This window comes from Excalfactoria chinensis, chromosome 16, assembly GCF_039878825.1.
Source record: "Excalfactoria chinensis isolate bCotChi1 chromosome 16, bCotChi1.hap2, whole genome shotgun sequence".
Taxonomy (NCBI): Eukaryota; Metazoa; Chordata; class Aves; order Galliformes; family Phasianidae; genus Excalfactoria; species Excalfactoria chinensis.
Genome location: NC_092840.1, coordinates 10,955,346 through 10,972,155, shown reverse-complemented (window position 1 = coordinate 10,972,155; position 16,810 = coordinate 10,955,346).

The following is a 16,810-nucleotide window of genomic DNA, read 5'->3' as shown; positions in this document are numbered from 1 at the left end:
CAATGGCTACAATGGTAGACAAACAGTAATAAATAAGCAGCAAAGCACTGTGACTTGACAAGCCCTGGGCATCCCCAGGGATTTGTAATGGGATATGGAGGTTTTCACCTCCTGCTCTCCAGTTCACATTTCAAATCCAGCCCCGCTCCATAGTGACCAAAGGTCATTGCCAGGCTCAGTCGCCCGTGCGAAGATGTAAATGGCCTCATTTCTCTAATTCCGTGAGCAAAGCTCGAGGGAGGATCAGCACTGTTTTGTTTTTATGATGCTGGTGGTACAGGGCAAGAGCCAGGCTTTCTGTGCCTTTCCGTCTCATCCCCGTCCGGATCGTGTCTGGCACCTGGTCACCTCCATGGCAGCTGCCAGGCACTGAGCCCAGAGCACGATGTGCAGAGGTGCACTGCTCTGAGGTCTGCACCTTCTTTCACTTTTCCTATCTATAAAGTGAACCCACAGTGTGAATTTTTGTCCATCTTACAGGGCTATACGTGTGATACCTCGTGATCTTAATGCAGATCCTCAACCTGTCCCCAGGGTGGGGTCCAGGCCCCTTCAGACCCAGTGTCACAGCAGGGCAGCGTATGGGTCCTTCTAACCAAACCCTGAATGAAGGGCACAAGCATCGGTGTGGCAGCAGCTTCTTCCTGTCCCCGAGGACACTGTGAGGAGCCTCCAAGTATGTCTGCAGCTGGAACACGAGGAGGAGCACTTATGCCCCCCTCAAGCCCTGTTCCACCCTTCTGGCAGGGAAGTGGCCACAGCAGGACTCTTGCTGCCCCTGTGCCCTCATGGGAGCGCAGTGCCAGCACTTACATCTTGTAGCGGCCCTTTGCGGCGGCCCCTCCAGCCCAACACATTTCTTGTTCCATTCCATGTGGTATAGGGTTCATTTTCCCTTTGTGGTGATGGCCAGAGCCGCTCAGGGCTGGCAGAGGGACCTGCATAGGTCTGCAGATTGCTCTGGATTCCCATGCACGGAGGTGTTTTATAAATATCCCCTATTATTATGGTGCTCTATTAATAACCACCTTGGGGAACAATGGGAGCACGCAACAGCTTTGGTCATCCGATACCAACCAGGCAAGGCTCCGTGGGGCCATGGGACATTCCCAGAAAAGCATCTATTTGGGGAAGCACAGCATTTGCACATAGGCCTGCATGGGGCCCTGGAGGACACCGGGCTGTGGTGAGGGCTCCTGGCGATGCGCTGCCCCACAGCCTTGGCCCAAAGTGGGGTATGGTGGCTCCTATCCTGTCCATACAGCAAGCTCACTCAGCGTGAGGGATGCACCAGGGTGTGACTGGGGGAATCCAGCCCTGCCCTTCCTCCTCCCCAGGCATGGCCGGGCAAGGAGGGCAGGCAGGGTAGGGACCAGAGCTCATAGTGAATTCAGTTCTTTGCAGACTCTCTTGGGGTTGCAGGTCTTGCAAAATATGATGTTTTCCTGCATGTCCCTGTTTCTGGAGTCCTGGGGTTACCCATTAACTTCACATTCACTTTTTAACAGTTTTGGCTTCATTTTAGTAGCCTAAACAAAGAATAGAGGGAAACAAAAATGATTACAAGAGTCTAATGATTTGTAAGGCTATCTCCTGAATTTGGAGACAGGGACTTCTTTCAGTTCCTGAGCTGAGCAGGGCACAGACAAGTCTTCTTATGGCAGCTTTCCTGTGTGTTTCCCTAGGCTGGGCTTGCTTTGGGTGCAGAAGTACCGAGCACTCCCGGAGGTGTGTGCTGCCCATTGTCACAGCCACAGTGTCTGCAAGGGCAAGAGCAGTTCAGGGTGAGGCAGCTTCTGGGCAGCCTCGGTGCTCACTCAAAATGCATTTTGGGGTGAGACCTCCCCACAAGCTCATTGTGCTGAGGATGTAGCAACAGGGCTCAGCAGAAGAAGAGGAGGAAGACGCGGAGGAGCTGAGCACTGTTCCTCTGTGAGGGGCGCTGGGGAGCCCCGCTCCCACTGGCTGTTACCATCCTTGCTTGGGACCCCGCCAGGTTCACCAGGGAAAATGGCATGGGGCTTTTGTCACATTGTTCCTGATGGCTGGGCACTTCCTGAGCCTTTCCAGCATCGCAGGGATGGGGAGTGAGAGGAAAACGGAACCTTTTTTTTTATTTTCCTTCCTTTCGCAAATTCTCTGCGATCACAAAAAGCCATATTGCGGCTAATTTTCCTGCTCCATTCACACGGGCATTTCACAAGGGCACGGGAATTCCTCTGGGAGGGCTGTGGATCCTCTGGTGCCCAGCAGCCACGCAGCAGCTCGGCACGCTCCCCCAGCCACCACCTGATCAGCTCCCTGCACTCAGCAGCACAGGTGCAGCTGTTGGCTTTGTGTCCCACCCCCAAGTGAGTGGAAGCAGAGGCGAGTGCAGAGCCCTTTGGTGGGACAGAGATGGGTAAAAAGAGGGACGGAGGAGAGGCTGCACCTAACCTGGATGTCTCCAGAGCCATGACAGGAGTCCAACCCTACACGGGCTGGACATGGCGTGGATGCTTCTGCTCATGAGAGCTTGTGTGGTCATTTTGGCATCCTCTCACCATGCTGCAGTTCTCCACTGAGCAAAGACTAGTGACTCCAGGGCATTTCAGTGGTGTCTGCTCTGGGAACAGCCCTTCTCACACCCTGAGCACTGAGCAAGCAAGGGGACCTGGCTCCGAGCATCTACCACCTCCTAATTCCTCCCCGGTTCAGTTTTCACTTGCTTTCCCTTAGTAAGGACATTCTTTTTCTTTTTACCAACTGCAAAGCTAGGGAAACTTAATACTAGTATTAAGAAAAATACTTTTCAAATTATCCTTTAGTTCCAACAGCTTAATGTCCTTACACATGCTTAGTGTGGAGTTTCAGCCTCATCTGTTTGCAGCAGCAGAGCTCTCCTTGGTTGAGAGCAGCAGGACCACTTTCATGTTGACTTGCCCATCTCCCAACCACCTGTGGGGAGGAGCGGCCGCGTGGAGCACTGGGCCTTGGGGGGAGCAGCAACAGCTGGTTGTTTTACTAAGGCTGTACCCACCTGTGCCAGAAAGGAGGGTTTCTTCACCCTGTGCTGTGGGGACGGCTCAGAGCAGGATCTGCTTCCCATGAGTTCAGCATGGCCAAAGTCCCACTCTGTGCTTTACATGTCCAGCACTAAGCACAGGGAAGGACTGACACATGGCTTGAGCCTGGGTGTCTCACACTGTGGCTGGAGGCTGTGCTGATCTACTGGGTGACCCTTCCTCACACAACCTTAAGTGCAGCAGGTAGCACCTCATAGTTGATTCATCTGTGTCATTAGTTTTGGGACTAGAGTTAGCTAGAGGAGTTAGCTAGGGGCTGTGAGCTGGCTATGCTGAACTTCATGCGGAGGCCCGGGCTTTCTTGCAGGAAGCCAACCTGCCAGACACAGCAGGGAACCCTCGAGCCTGTGCTGCCTTACCTGGCTTGCTCAAGGCCAGAGGATGCAGGTGGGAGCACCCAGCCCAGCCCACCCAGCTCTGTGGCACCCTGCACAGCCACCCCAAACCTCAGGGCTGGGGCTGGTAGGGGCTGACTCAGGAGAAACACCTGGAAAATGCTGACACAAATCAGAGCCAAGGGAGAGTACAGCAAATGTTGCTGGAAGAAGGACAGCAGGGGGAGGTTGGTGCACATGCAGAAAACAGGCCCAGGGAGAGAAGCTGTGTGTCGCCGTGCATTCCCACCAGTGGTGGTCACTAACCTTTCTCCATGTCCACTGCAGAAAAGAGAGCGTCAAATGCAATGAATAGATGGCTAGGGCAAAACAGGGAAAAAGCATTACCTTGCAGGTGGGTGAGTGGGCTCAGTATTGCAATGTCGCAGCAGCTCCTAGTGCCACGTTCCCTGCTTAGAATAGCTGGGATGCCATTAGCTCAGCAAACTCCTCCACCAGGCCTTAGCAGCACTGTGGCAGAGGGCAGGTGATGCCCACGGGAGGGGTTGCCTGGGAAGGCACTGCCTCTGCGGCCCGTGGTGAAGTGGGGACTCCAGATTCCCACAGAGTGAACCAACAGGAGCATGGCCACACACATTGTCCCCTCTGGGACAGCTGGGGACCACCAGTAGGAACCAGCCAGAGTCAGCCTGAAAAATGGCCCCACACAACCTCACTCCTTACGCCCCTCCATCCCTGCTACTGAGTGTGGAAATGAAATCTGTCTTCTCAGAAGCATTTGCTGCCCCAGAAAGGGGATTGTTTAGCTAAGATTCACATTCACACAATGAGACCTTTATGGCTTATAGGCAAAGAAAAGGCACCAGTGGAGTCACGGTCTCTCACTAAAACAAAGAGTTGTTTTCAAGTTATGGAACCTTCTTACTGCTGTAGGAAAATACTAGAACTTTAGACAAGAACCGGCAACTTAAATTTTTGCAAGTGTGACAGCAGAGCCCCATTCCAGCTTGATGGTGTGCACAGGAGTGCGGCCTGATGCACAGCATGCTTAGTGCTGGGGAAGTGAGGCCTTGGCAGATGGCACAGCCAAGAAGCAGCGCGGGAGGGAGCAAGCATCCTGTGAGCTGGGAGAGCCCTGTGATGGTGATGTTTACTGACCTGGGGCACTGGGCTGACCCACCTGCCAGTGCTGGGCGCTGCCTGATGCTGTGTGTGTGGCACAGGGGCAGCACCTGAGCTCCGGCTTCACTTTGACCCCTGGAGGTCTTTGCAGAGCTGCTCGGTGTTCCAGGTTCAGCAGCTGTAGCACAAGCTCCAAGGCTGAACTCAATGCCTCATCCCGATAGATGTGTCCTTCCCACACGGCGCTTTGGGTTGAGCAGCCCACAGGTGGGCAGCACAGCCGTGCCCTCAGCAACCAGCTCTGCTGCAAAGGCACCTCCTCGGGGCAGGCTCCCGGCGCTGGGCTCAGCCCCACCGTGAGGTCTCAGAAGCAAAGCCCACCTCTCCCTCATCAGCACTGGGGTGCCGCTCCCCGCAGAGCAGCAGCAGTGCCCGCACATCTGCAGCCCGCACAGCTCGGCCGGGGCTCTGTGCCCTCCCCGGGGTTTTCTGGGAGAGGAACCACATCACCCCAAAGCAGAGCTGCCCTTCGCCCCCTTCCTCTCCACAAATAAACAAGGAGGTGCTGACAGCTGCCAGGCTTACCCAGAGGCATTTTGGAGGACAATTGAGTCCCTGTGGTGAGGAGCTGGAGCTGGGGGGGCTGCGTGCTCACAGCAGGGCAGCAGCGTGGGGCAGGGCAGCATGGGGAGAGCTCAGCTGGGTGCTGGGCACCGTCCTGTGCCAGCTGCCCTAAGGAAGGCGTGGGGCCGTAGTGGTTCTAATTGGCCCGCTTTGAGTCTCAGAGCTCCACGAGACGTTGTGCTGCCAACAATGAACAGTGTCGGTGGCTTTTGGGTCCCTGTTAGGGCTGGGGCACTGTCTTTGTGTTGTAATTCTGAGAGGGGGGAAAAAAACAACAAAACAACATGTAATTTTGTGGTGTTTTGGAAAGCTGTGAGCCACAGCTGGGTAACAGTCACCCAGCACAGAGAGCCCTGGGCTCTGCTTCTCCAGCAGCCCCAGGATGGCACTGCCCTGGGTCAGCTGCGGTGCCCTGGGAAATGACCTTGGGTTTCTGGGCTGGGAATGGGACTAGCACTACAGCCTTGATTTTCTGTCTCCTCCCATCAGAAGCACCACAGCTGCGGGTAATCATGGCAATCAGTCCACTCTGAGGAGATGCTGGTATTTTTAAAGCTGGTTCAGATGCCTGCCTGGTGCTCACCTGAGCAGGGAGAGCTGTGAAAGCCAGCCCAACATTAGTTTCCTTTTCTTTCCTTTTTTTCCCCCCCAAAGTAAGTCATATGTAACATCTGGCATTCATCTTTTCTTTCCTTCACAGGCACGGCAGAAACCCTGGTGTGAGTCATGTCCATTTAAATATGGAAGCACATCATAAAACCTAATGGAGAGTCCAAGAGGTGAGCTTTTATGTGGTTAAAACTCATAGAGAGGTCAACATTGTTTGCTTTAAACGCGGGGGGTCACTCTGTGCGTGAAGGTGGTCCTCTAAGCCTCGTGGAAGCCCTATTTGCTGATAGGAGAGCCCAGCTCAGCACCCGCCGTTTTATTGCCCGGCTCCCGACGGAGCTGCGGCTGTGTGTGTAAAGGCAGCGACACCGCAGCGCTCCGCGTGCCCCGCAGGGGGAAACGTGGGCACTGGCCAGATCCTGCAGCCGGGGCAGCCGGGATGTCGGGGCTGTCGCCTCACTCGTTGCAGCAGGAGTGTCACTGCTGGTGCCACAAGGGCAGGGAAGCTTTGCATTTCCTCACTGCCTGTAAAACCCTGCACATCTTACAGGACGGGAAAGAGGAGTGTCGGCATTTTATTTTTCCTTGTTAAACTCTCTCTTTGTTTTATTGACTGAAATGATTTTGGGTGACCGCTTAGTTCTGTTTTATTGGCTAGATTATTGTGACTAAACGCATGGTAAAGCAAACCTTCTGGTCTGGGCTGTTGTAAAGATGCTGTTTGATCTCCAGTCTTTTTGCCTGATGCTCTTCAGTGTGAGCCAATGCCAGGCAGCTGCATCTTGTCTGAGCTCCAGCGGTCCATTCCCTGCCCGTCCCTGGGGCAGCCTCGTTTCACAGACACGAGTGATTCTCAGCCTGGGAAGGCAAGGGCAGGAGTTGCCCTTCCCCTGGCAGAACAGACCGGCTCAAAGCTTCAGGTAACTCCTTGCTGCTACCCTGCACAGGGATGCTTTTTACTGTAAGCAAACACGATTGCAGCCTGGGTTAGTAAAACTGGGTTAAATCAAGGTGGGTAACTGGTGCAGTCAGCTTCCCACCCAACTCCTGCAGCGGTGCAGCTGGGCTGTGCCAGGCACCAGGTTCAATCCAACACACAGATCAGACACCTGCTCCAAGCAGGGACTGCAGACTTGGGATGCAATTAAAAACACAAAAGCAAGAGGCAAAGTCCCTGGCAGCTTGGAAGCATTAAGTGCTTAGGACAGGACCACTCTCTGCCTCCAGCCTTGTCTCCATTGCCGTAACAACATCTCTTTTGGCTGCTGGTGCCCCTTGTTGTCTAAAACAAGCACAGAGAAGGAAGAGGGAAGGGATGGTCCCCACTTGGGACTCACCCTGTCTCTGGGCACAGTCCCAGTATTGTGTGGCCATGGGGCTCAACATGGTCAGTGCGGGACAAAGCTGTGAACTGGATCGGGGAGCAGCAGTTGGTCCCTGTGGTGGTGTGCAACCCCCAGGTCAGCACATTCCACTCCTGACATCAAGTTGAGGTCTGATTAGCAGAGCCTTGACACTTCCCCGTGCTCCAGGATCCTGGAGATGCTCTTCACTCCTCCTGCTCCTTTTTTGCAGACCCAGGGGAAAAAAAAAGACACCCTCCATTCGTGCCAGTCCAGCTCTGTTTCTGCTGCATACGTGTCTGACCATCAGCCGCCAGTTTGCTCTCAAGGAGAGTGAAACTGGTCTTCTGCGCTCTGGCTAATCTGTGGTTTCTCCTCTGCTGAAGACATTTCCCAGCACTGGAGAGAAGGTGTGATTTTAGCTAACGTCGCTCTGTCCTGTCTCTCATTGCTTTCTGCCAAGAAACTGTCAGTGTCAGCCAAGCTTCCCGTCTGCTTGTTCTTTGCCATACCATGAAGTCTGGGCTCAGTTTGTAGCTCCTATAACTGCAGGAAAACAAATCCATCCTGCCCTTTCAGCCCAAGGCTGCGCCTGAACTTCCCTTGTTCTGAGTTTGCTCTTCCACGACTCCTTTGCCCCAGATTGCTGCCAAAAGGCAGAGAAATGGGACCTCGTACTGACAAACAATCCAGGTGGGTGTCTTGTTTGAACAGTCAGAAATGGCCCTTGTCCAGGCTGGCTCACAGCCTTTCTCCCTGCCAAAGCTCAGAGAAGTGGGAAAGACTGAGCTGAGCAGGGCTGAGATCCCAGCTCTCACATGAGGATAGCAGGTAGCAGGGCTGACACCAAACCCCCATGGCTGTAGTATCTCAGCAGAGCGCGATGATGGGATTCAGCTTGTTTCCTCAGCCCCGTTCTTCTGTCACTGTCTCCTCTGCTCTTTTATCATTTTCAGGTACGAGGTCTGCTGGTCCTTCTGAAGGGTTTTCATTCAGGTCTGGCAGAGACGCTGCCATATGTTTTTCATTTTGATAACTCCCCTATGGTGTCTGTTATCACCCAAGTCTCTATTAAGATTTATTCCTGTTATTGTAGCAGTCATTTTCCCCAGTACATGTGCATTGTATTTGGAGAGAGTCATAACCACTCTCCACATCCAACAGATGCTGTAGTCAGAGTGACTCCTGCTTCCACTTACCAGACCTTTCTACTAATATGGGATTTCACCAATAACCACAAGTGCTGTTCGCTCCCCAAGATTTCCGCACTGTCATTTCTTGACTGTGTTAGTGGCAAAGCGCTGATCAGAGCCCCAGCTCCATGCAAAACAAAGCTGCAGAAAGGTTTTACTTGGCTTTGCTTGCAGCCACTTTTACATTTAAAGTGGTGAGAGGCTCTCATTCCTGGTGGCTGCAGGGCTGAGCATGAATGGGGCCTCGAAGTGGGCAACGGCCAGTGGGAGGGAGGCTAGCAGCCGGTTTCCTTCTCTCGGGGAACTTGATGAGGACAAGATGTGGTAGGAGATGGGATCTGCTGGACCTGATGCATGGATTTAAGAAGAGGCCACAGTCAGTAACCCAGGGCTGCGTGTGGGCAGCTTGGCAGCAGGTTGGTGATGCGCTGTGCCTTCCAGCCTCACCCTCTCCATTTACCCAGCACTACAGAGCACAGTCCTCCCCACCAGTGGGCACAGCAAGACAGGAGCTGCCTTGGTGGGCAAGCAAACCAAGGGGCAGCCATCTTGAGGACAAACCAGCACAGCTTTTGAGACACTGCCTCAGCTTCTCCAGTCCCTTCCTGTGTCCACAGCCCTTGCTGGTTTGTCTCAGAGTTGCTGAGTTGAAATGAGTTGTGGGGCAGGACAGTGCTATAACTGGGTCTGTAAGAGTCTGACTCCATCCCAGTTCCAAAGTAGCACCAACAATGGCAGGGCTTTTGTCCATCCCACCACAGCTCTGCCTCTTGGCAGGTGGGCACAGACAAAATCCTGGGGCCCAGCAGCAATCCAGCTTCACGGCTCTCCGCTCTGCTCCCCACCACAGGCAGCATCACAGTGTGGGTTCCTGAGCAAAACCGCCTCACCCGCAGCATCCACAACCCCTTCCAATTTGCCCCTCTTTCATCCTGTAGCACTTTGGTCAGCTCGTGTGGAAGAAAGGAGCTCCAAATGCTTTCCGGGCCTAATAATATCCATCAAAGCATTTCCAGGGCTGAGGCAAGGATACACACTTGCAGCACGCAGAGCAGGAAATGGGCTTGGGTTTTCCAAAGCTGCCTCTTCCAGCCAGAGCAAACCACAAGATCACGGGAGGACAAGAGCGCTGTGCTCGTGGCTTTGTTTGCCCCAGAAGGAATTGATTTGATGAGAAAGGAAATTGGCTTTCTTTAATCTGTCCTTGTGCAAATTCCGCAGAGGAAGGCGTGAGCCGAGTCGTGCTGGCAAGGAAGAAACATCAGCCGCTGCATCGGCAGCTCCTGAAACTGAGCCATCCCTGAGTGCCACTCGGTCTGTGCTGTTTGTGGAGATGGTGGCATTTCCCAGGCCTTGGCTCTGAGTGCCCACAGACCTCAACAGGACGTGTGGCAGAGATGGAGAGCCCTCAGCACAGAGCCAACACCACACAGCGTCCTGCAGCTTCCCATGCACAGTGCCTTGCTCAGATGATGGAGTCTCACTGCTGCCTTCACCAGGGCCAGACTTTCTCCCAGGGGAAGAAAATGGCTGTTTTTTTGTCACTACTGGGAATTCTGTCTGCACCTTCATGTCCATCTCCTGTCTCTGAGCCCAGCAGGACACGCATCAGCTCCTTGTTGAGAGCAGGTTGGATCTGACCACCCTTTCCCACTGAAAGTGTTCTTTGGGAGAGTCAGAAAAAAAAACACCAAATAATCCCCAGGAGCATCGATTCCCTGCTGGTTGCAGGCTGGTATTTCCACTGCAAATGGAAAGCAGAGTTACGGAGTAGGAAGAACAAGAGTTAACAAGATGTTGTCAGATGTTGCTCCCTGAGACTGCCCTGCCATACGCTGCCCTCAGTGACAGTGCAGAGCCTGGGTGCCTCTCAGCTGGCTGCCTTCCAGAGGGTTCCTCTCCAGCATTGACGTAAGAAGAGAAATCTCTGGGTTGGAGTTATTCAGTTCTAATGCTGAGATGGATTTGAAGAAGCAGCTGAGATCAGCTGAAGTATCCATTCCTTATGGTGCTTGGGTCAAGTTCACAATGTGTCCAATTAAACGCCCAGCAACACGGAGAAAGGATTTATCCCAGCCCTGCAGGGTGTGCAGCCTCCCGTCAGGACGCTGAGCCCCGCGATTATTGTTTGTGTTAATTTGTTTGTGCTAACATACTGTCTTGTGGCAGTGATTAATATGTAGCATCATCTGCTACTCCAAATCCCCATGAAAACAGATGAGCTCCAGAACAAGCAATGGTGGTCTGCTCTCTGCTGAGACAGGGAATGAGGTGGGACAGCAAGGAATGGCAGGGTTTACTATCCTAGCAGAAGAAGGAAAAGCTCTTTCAAGGAAGGGCTTCCAGCAGCTGCAGGCAGGGAGCTCTGGGGACGCCACATCTCCAGATGGTGGCTGAGCTCCATGGCACCTCTCCACACGAGGATTTGTGGGACTGCTGCCCCATTTGTGCTGCCGCTATTGAGGCCCTACTGCTGGGAGGCAAAGCACCGCGCAACCCGCTGCCCGCATCCAAACACTGCAGCCAAAACAAATGTCTGCACAGGATGCTGCTGCGGGGCTGAGCGAATATAAATCTTCGGTGCAACCACAACTGAGTCATTGAGAAATGCCGCCCTTTCCCTTTAGAGAGCTCACTGCAAGTGGACTCCGTGTGCACTGCTCACCCCACAGGCAGGACGCGGTGAGGAGTGCTGTGCTCGCAGTTTTCCTTTGGCTGCAGTGCAGCAGTGCCGTCCTGCCCTGCAGAGCAGGAGTGGCTCCTACCGCTCTGCCCCACACTTGCACTACAGTAAGGAAATATCCTTCAATTGAGCCATTTTTGGCACCTCGATTCTGGTGGGGGGATCCTTCCTTCAAACTGAAAGCATCTCCTTTCCCTGTTGCTGCAGCCTCATTTCCCTGCATGCTCGGGGGTGCAGGCAGCCGGCAGGGGCTTTACTTTGCTCTCCAGGCTGGGCACAAACAGGGAAAGTGCCAGGCTGAAGAGCTGGGCACAAATGCACCCACACATGGGGCAAGGCACAGCAGCACCTCCACAAAGAGCTTTTCAACAGCATTAAAGAGCAGCACCCAGAGGAGCTGGGGGAAGCAGGGCAGGAGCTGGGGAAGCCACACAGCCTGCATCCACACAGCACCCAGCAGTGCAGACTTCTTGTTTTGTTTCCTTTATGAGCTTCTAAGCTCCACTAGGATACGTTTGTATTTCTGTAGGTCTGTGGGCTGCCTGGGCAGCAGGAGAATGCAGGGCTGTTGATAGGGCTTCAGCGAGGAAAGGGGCTCCTGGGGACCGACAGTGGACGCCGGGCTGAGCTGTCTTCTTGCCAACTGACACTGTCCCTCCAAACTTTCTGGGTCCCTCCCCACAACTCGTCTCACCCCAAATGTCTTCCAGCCCCTCGCAGGACCACCTTGTCCTTGGGGAATCTGTCATCGTGCCCCCCACTGCCGAGGGATGGATCCTCTGCCCAGAGGCTCATCTCAAGGCACAAGGACAGAGCCGGCGTCCCCCCGCGTGTCCCCAGCCCCGGAAGGCGGTCGGTGCTCAGCTCCTTGGAACCGGAGCTCGAGGAAAACGAGAGGGGCAGGGAGCGACTGCTTTAGGGCAGCTCCTGCTGCACCCCCCGCCCGACGAGCTGCAGGGGCTCCTGCGCAGCCCAGGCGAGGACACGAAGTGCCAGAGCGCGGGGCCGGGCAGAAGTTCTGCAACGGCACGGCCACAGTGCGGGCAGCGCAGGGCAGCGCAGGGCAGCTCCAACTGCCGTCAAATGGGGATTAAATAAATAAATAAATAAATAAAAATAAAATAAAAGAAAAGAAAAAAGAGGGAGAAAAAGAGAACGAAGGGAAGAAAGGGAAGAAATCCTGTCGGCTCCGTGCTGGGCTGGGCGGCTGACGGTTTTATTCCTGAAAATGTCCCCGTGCGTGATCTCTGTGTCCGAAAATCCCCATAACGTGTAGCGGGGAGCCGAGGCTGGCAAAGGGAGCCAAAGGGAGCCAAAGCTCGCTGCCGGCCGCGCGGAGCCCCACGCGAGGACACGGTGCCCCCCCAGCGCCGGCCGCGGGGTAGAACGGAGCGGGGCCGTGAGCCGCGGCTTTCCCGGGAGCGTCACTGCCCAGCAGCGAGAATATCGCGGCTGTGTGTGTAACAATAATTATTTGTTCTCGAATTCCTCCTTCCTCGGGGCTGTTCTCTCTCTTTCCTTTCGTTTTGTTGTTGTTGTTGTTTTGGGGTTTTTTTTGTTTGTTTGTTTTGTTTTTGTTCTTTCTTTCTTTCTTTCTTTGTCACACTTTTTGTTTTGTCTCCATCTGCCCCTTTTCCTTTCCTTTCCTTTCCTTTCCTTTCCTTTCCTTTCCTTTCCTTTCCTTTCCTTTCCTTTCCTTTCCTTTCCTTTCCTTTTCTTTCCTTTCCTTTCCTTTCCTTTTCTTCCCTCCCTTTCTCCTCTCCTCTCCTCTCCTCACCTTCCCGTTCCCTTCCCTTCTCTCCCCTTTTTTCCTTTCTTTTCCATATTTCTTTTTTTTCTTTTTCCTTTCCATTTTTCTTATCTTTCTCCTCTTTTTTCTTTTTTTCTTTTCCTTTCTATTTTCTCTCCCTTCCTTTCTTCCCTCATCTCCCGCAGCCCCCGACCCCAAACGGGACCAGCTCAGAGGCCCACCGGCAACCCGGGGAGGCGGCGGGGAAGGCCCGGGCAGGAGACGCTCCCCGCACGGCCTCAGATGCCCGGGCCGCACAGCGCGGGGATTGCACCTGCCGGACCGGGTGGGTGAACGCCTGCTGGGCACCGAGCGGTGCTGCCGGGGCCGGGGCGCTGCGGGGCCGTCGTCGGTTCTCGATGCGGCCGCGGCGCAGCGAAACGGGGGAGACGGCTCGGGGCGGCCCGAGGAGAGCAGAGCGGCCGCAGTCCGAGTTCGGCCGGGCCCCACGGAAGGGACGCGACCGAACCGCCGAGCGCGAACCGCTCCAGGTGTGGCAGGCGGGCGGCGGGGCGGCTTCCCTGCGATCCGCCCGCTGTGCTCGTTCTGCCCGTCTGCACGGCGTCTTCTTTCGGTCCTTCATTTCCTTTCTCTTTCTTTCTTTTTCCTTTTCCTTTTCTCTTTCTTTTTCTCTCTTTATCTTTTTTTTTTTCTTCTTCTTATTTTCTCTTTTTTTTTTCTTTCTTGATCTTTTTCTTTCTTTTTTCCTTTTTTCTTTCTCTCTTTCTTGCTTTCTTTCTCTCTTTTCCTTTCTTCTTTCCTCTCTTTTCATACTTCCCTTCTTCTCCTTCATTTCCTTCCTTCTCCGTTTCTGTTTCTTTATCTCCTCCCGGTTTCCTTCTTCCTTCCCGTCTCTGCCGTTCCCCCGTTCTCTGTTTCTGTCCGTCATTCTGTCTCGGTGGGACTCGGTCAGCGGCACATTCGATGATTGGATTTGTTGGATAGATTCGTTAGTTTCCGTTCTTGTAGTTCAAACGGCAGTTGCAAAATACCGGCCATAGTTGCCGCAATTGGAATAACCCCGATGGTGGCTGTACGTGTAATAGCAGCGCTCGTCGATAACGGTCTCGAATGAAAAGCCAGGAATCCCCGTTTTGTCGATCCCGCAAGAGCCGCGGATTTTTGTCACCTGCGAGGTCTCCCCGCGCTCCTCATTTTCTCCCCTCTCACAACGAATCCCCGCACGCCCGCGGCTCGATCCGGCCGAACGGCTGCGAGCAGCGCCCTGGCGGCCACCACGGCCCGACGGACGCCGTATTTGTGCCGCCGTTATTCCGAGCGCTCGCAGCTCTCGGGCGGGGGTCGCGCAGCCCGGCTCGCTGCCGCTGTTCCCCCCCCGCTATTTGCTCGATGCCTCCCGAGCCCCGCGGCTCGGCACGGAGCGGTGCTCAGCTCGAGCCGGGCTGTGCGAATCCTCCCCGCCTCTACGCAGCCCGGCCTCGCCGGGGGCCCGTCGGGGCTCGGAGGTGAGGGGCGGGAGAGACAGCGGGGCCGGGCAGAGGCCGCGGAGCGAGCAGAAAGGAGGGCTCGGGAGGGCCGTGAGCAGAGATGCGGGCGGAGGGGTGAGTGCGGAGGGCGGACGGAGGGAATGAGGCGGCGGGGGGGGCTCGGCGGGGAGAGCCCGTCGGGACAGTGGCGCACACCTGCGGAGCAGCCCGGGCGTGGGCTGTGCGGGGACGGCCGGCCCGGGGAACCGAAGAGCAGCGGCCCGGCGTGTCACGGCCGCGGTGCTCACGGGAGCGGGGGACCGGTCCGGGGCAGAGAAGCCACGAGGAGTACGAAGGAGCAGCCTTCGCCTCGCCTGAAAGGTCTGGGAGACAGCGGGGTGCGGGGCCCCAACAGCAGCGGTCGCCTGCTGAGGGAAGAGACCCCGAGGAAGGCGGTGGGGTCATAGGGACGCGGCGATGCCCGGTCCCGGGGCTGCCGTCGGGGGGGTCGCGGGGATGGTACGGTGCGCGGCTTTTCCGGTCGGTTCTCACACCTCCGGGGCCCGAGGATTTGTGGGCTTAAGAGATGTGCGCTCGGGGTGGAGGAGTCCGGCTCTTCCCCCCGCTTCGAGCTCTCGGTGCTCAGCGAGGTGGGAACTGGCTTCGCAGCGCTCCAACGAGGGCGCGCGGGTCTGGGGAGGCCCCGGCAAGACGTGGCCCGGGCTTTAGGCAGGTACGCGGGGATACGGAGATGAGCTGGGAAAGGGCCGGGCAAGCACAGCGCGTGCAGCAGCCCTCGTGCTGCGGTGCGGGACTCGGGGCTGTCTTTCATTTCCAGATCTTCGCTTTCCTTCCGCGGCGGAGGCTGACCCGGAGCCGGGCACGTCCCTCCTGCGGCAGCCCGTGGCCTCCCCGCGCCGTTGGCGGTAGCCCTCCCGTTCCTCCGCTTTCTCCCCCCGCCCCGAGAATTCCGCTCCGTGCCGTCCTAACGAGTCCCGTTCCCGCACCGCCCGCAGCCCGGCAGCAGCGCGGGGCCGCAGCGGCAGCGCCTTCGCTTTCTGTGCCGGTGCGGCGGGAGTGAACAGTGAACGCACCCGGCCGGGAGCAGCGGCGGGGAAATAAACCCGGATCGTGTCACGTTCTGCCCTTATGCCTTTAGCTGCAGGAACATATGCTCAAATATGTACGAGTAGTCTAGATTTTTCTCTGCAAATATTTTTACCACGTCCAAAGATAATATTTCAACAGAAGAATCAAGCCCCGCAGGCTACAGACGGGGCAGCTATATATAACCCGCTTGCTCACTCCGACTCTCCGCACATCGCTCGGGTTATGCAACCCCCATCTCAGCGGTAGCCACCGGCGCGCCCCACGGCTCCGCCCGCCCCGTCGGGGCATATCCTCCGGGACTTCGTTGCGGCCGCCCGTTCGGAGGCATCGGGACCGGCACCGGGACAGGGACGGGGACGGGGAGCGGGACCGGGCCGGGCCCGGCGGGCGTTACAGCCTCGCCCCACGCCGATGCGGAGGACCGGCCCGGGGAACGCCGCGGCTCTCCGAGGGGCCGCTGCCAGGCGGTGAGTAGAGCCACGGCCGGGACCGGGAGGGGAACCGGAGCAGAGCGGCGCCGGGCCGGGCAGGTGCTGCGGCGGAGCGGGCTGTCCTGCCGTCCGGGCCGTGCAAGGGCTCGCCCTCCGCCACTCCGGCTGCGTTCCGTTTGCTCGGCTTTTTGATCTTATTTTTTGTGGTGAAGGAAACGCTCTGCCGCTCGTGTGTAACTGTTGTCAGCCCGGGGATGGGGGTCCCGTCGCGCTCCGCGGGGCTGGCGGCGGTACCTACGCCTGCAGCGCACTCGACGCGCAGCTCCCAGCGGCAGCCGAGCCCCGTCCGGGCCGTGGCAGCCCGCAGCCCCGCGCTGGATACGGGACGGAGGAAGGGAGCGATCCCCCTCTCGGTGCCGGACATCCGCAGCGTGACGCCGGGCTCGGCTCGGCTCGGCTCGGCTCTTCCCTTCCCGTCGGCTCCCGGAGCCGTGATTGACACCGCCGCCCCTCCGCCCGCCCCGAGCACATCCCGGCCCTCCCCGCCGGCCGCTCGCCGAGCCCGGGAGGCGGGGAAGGGCCTCCCCAGCCCTTTGACACCGTCTCGGCAGGAGTTTCACTTCGCTTTCGCCGCTACCGCCGCCGCTTCTGCAGGCAAACGCCCCGGCTCCGTGTGACGCCTCCCAGCCGCTGAACGGGGAAACGCGCCTCTAAGGGAGCCACTTTCCCTACGTGCAGGAGAAAAGGAGGGGACGGGCGGGCGGCAGGAGGTGGTGGTTGGGGGGAAGGGAAGAGAGGAAAGAAATTAATAAACCGCAGGGAAAGAAGCTGAGTGGAGAGAAACGGCGGCCCCGGGGAAAAGCACCGCGGGGTTCCCATCGGTCCCCGCTCCGCTCTCCCGCAGGGCTCCATGAAGCCGCTGCGGTGCGTGGCTGGGTGCTCCCCAGCGCCCTTCCCGGGGGGGTGGCAGGGGAAGGCTCGGGGTTGGGTTTGGGTTTTTTTGTGTTGTTGTTTGCGGCGTTTTTGTTGGATTTCTTTCTTCTTCTTTCCTTTTTTTTTTTTTTTTTAAGCTTCCCCCC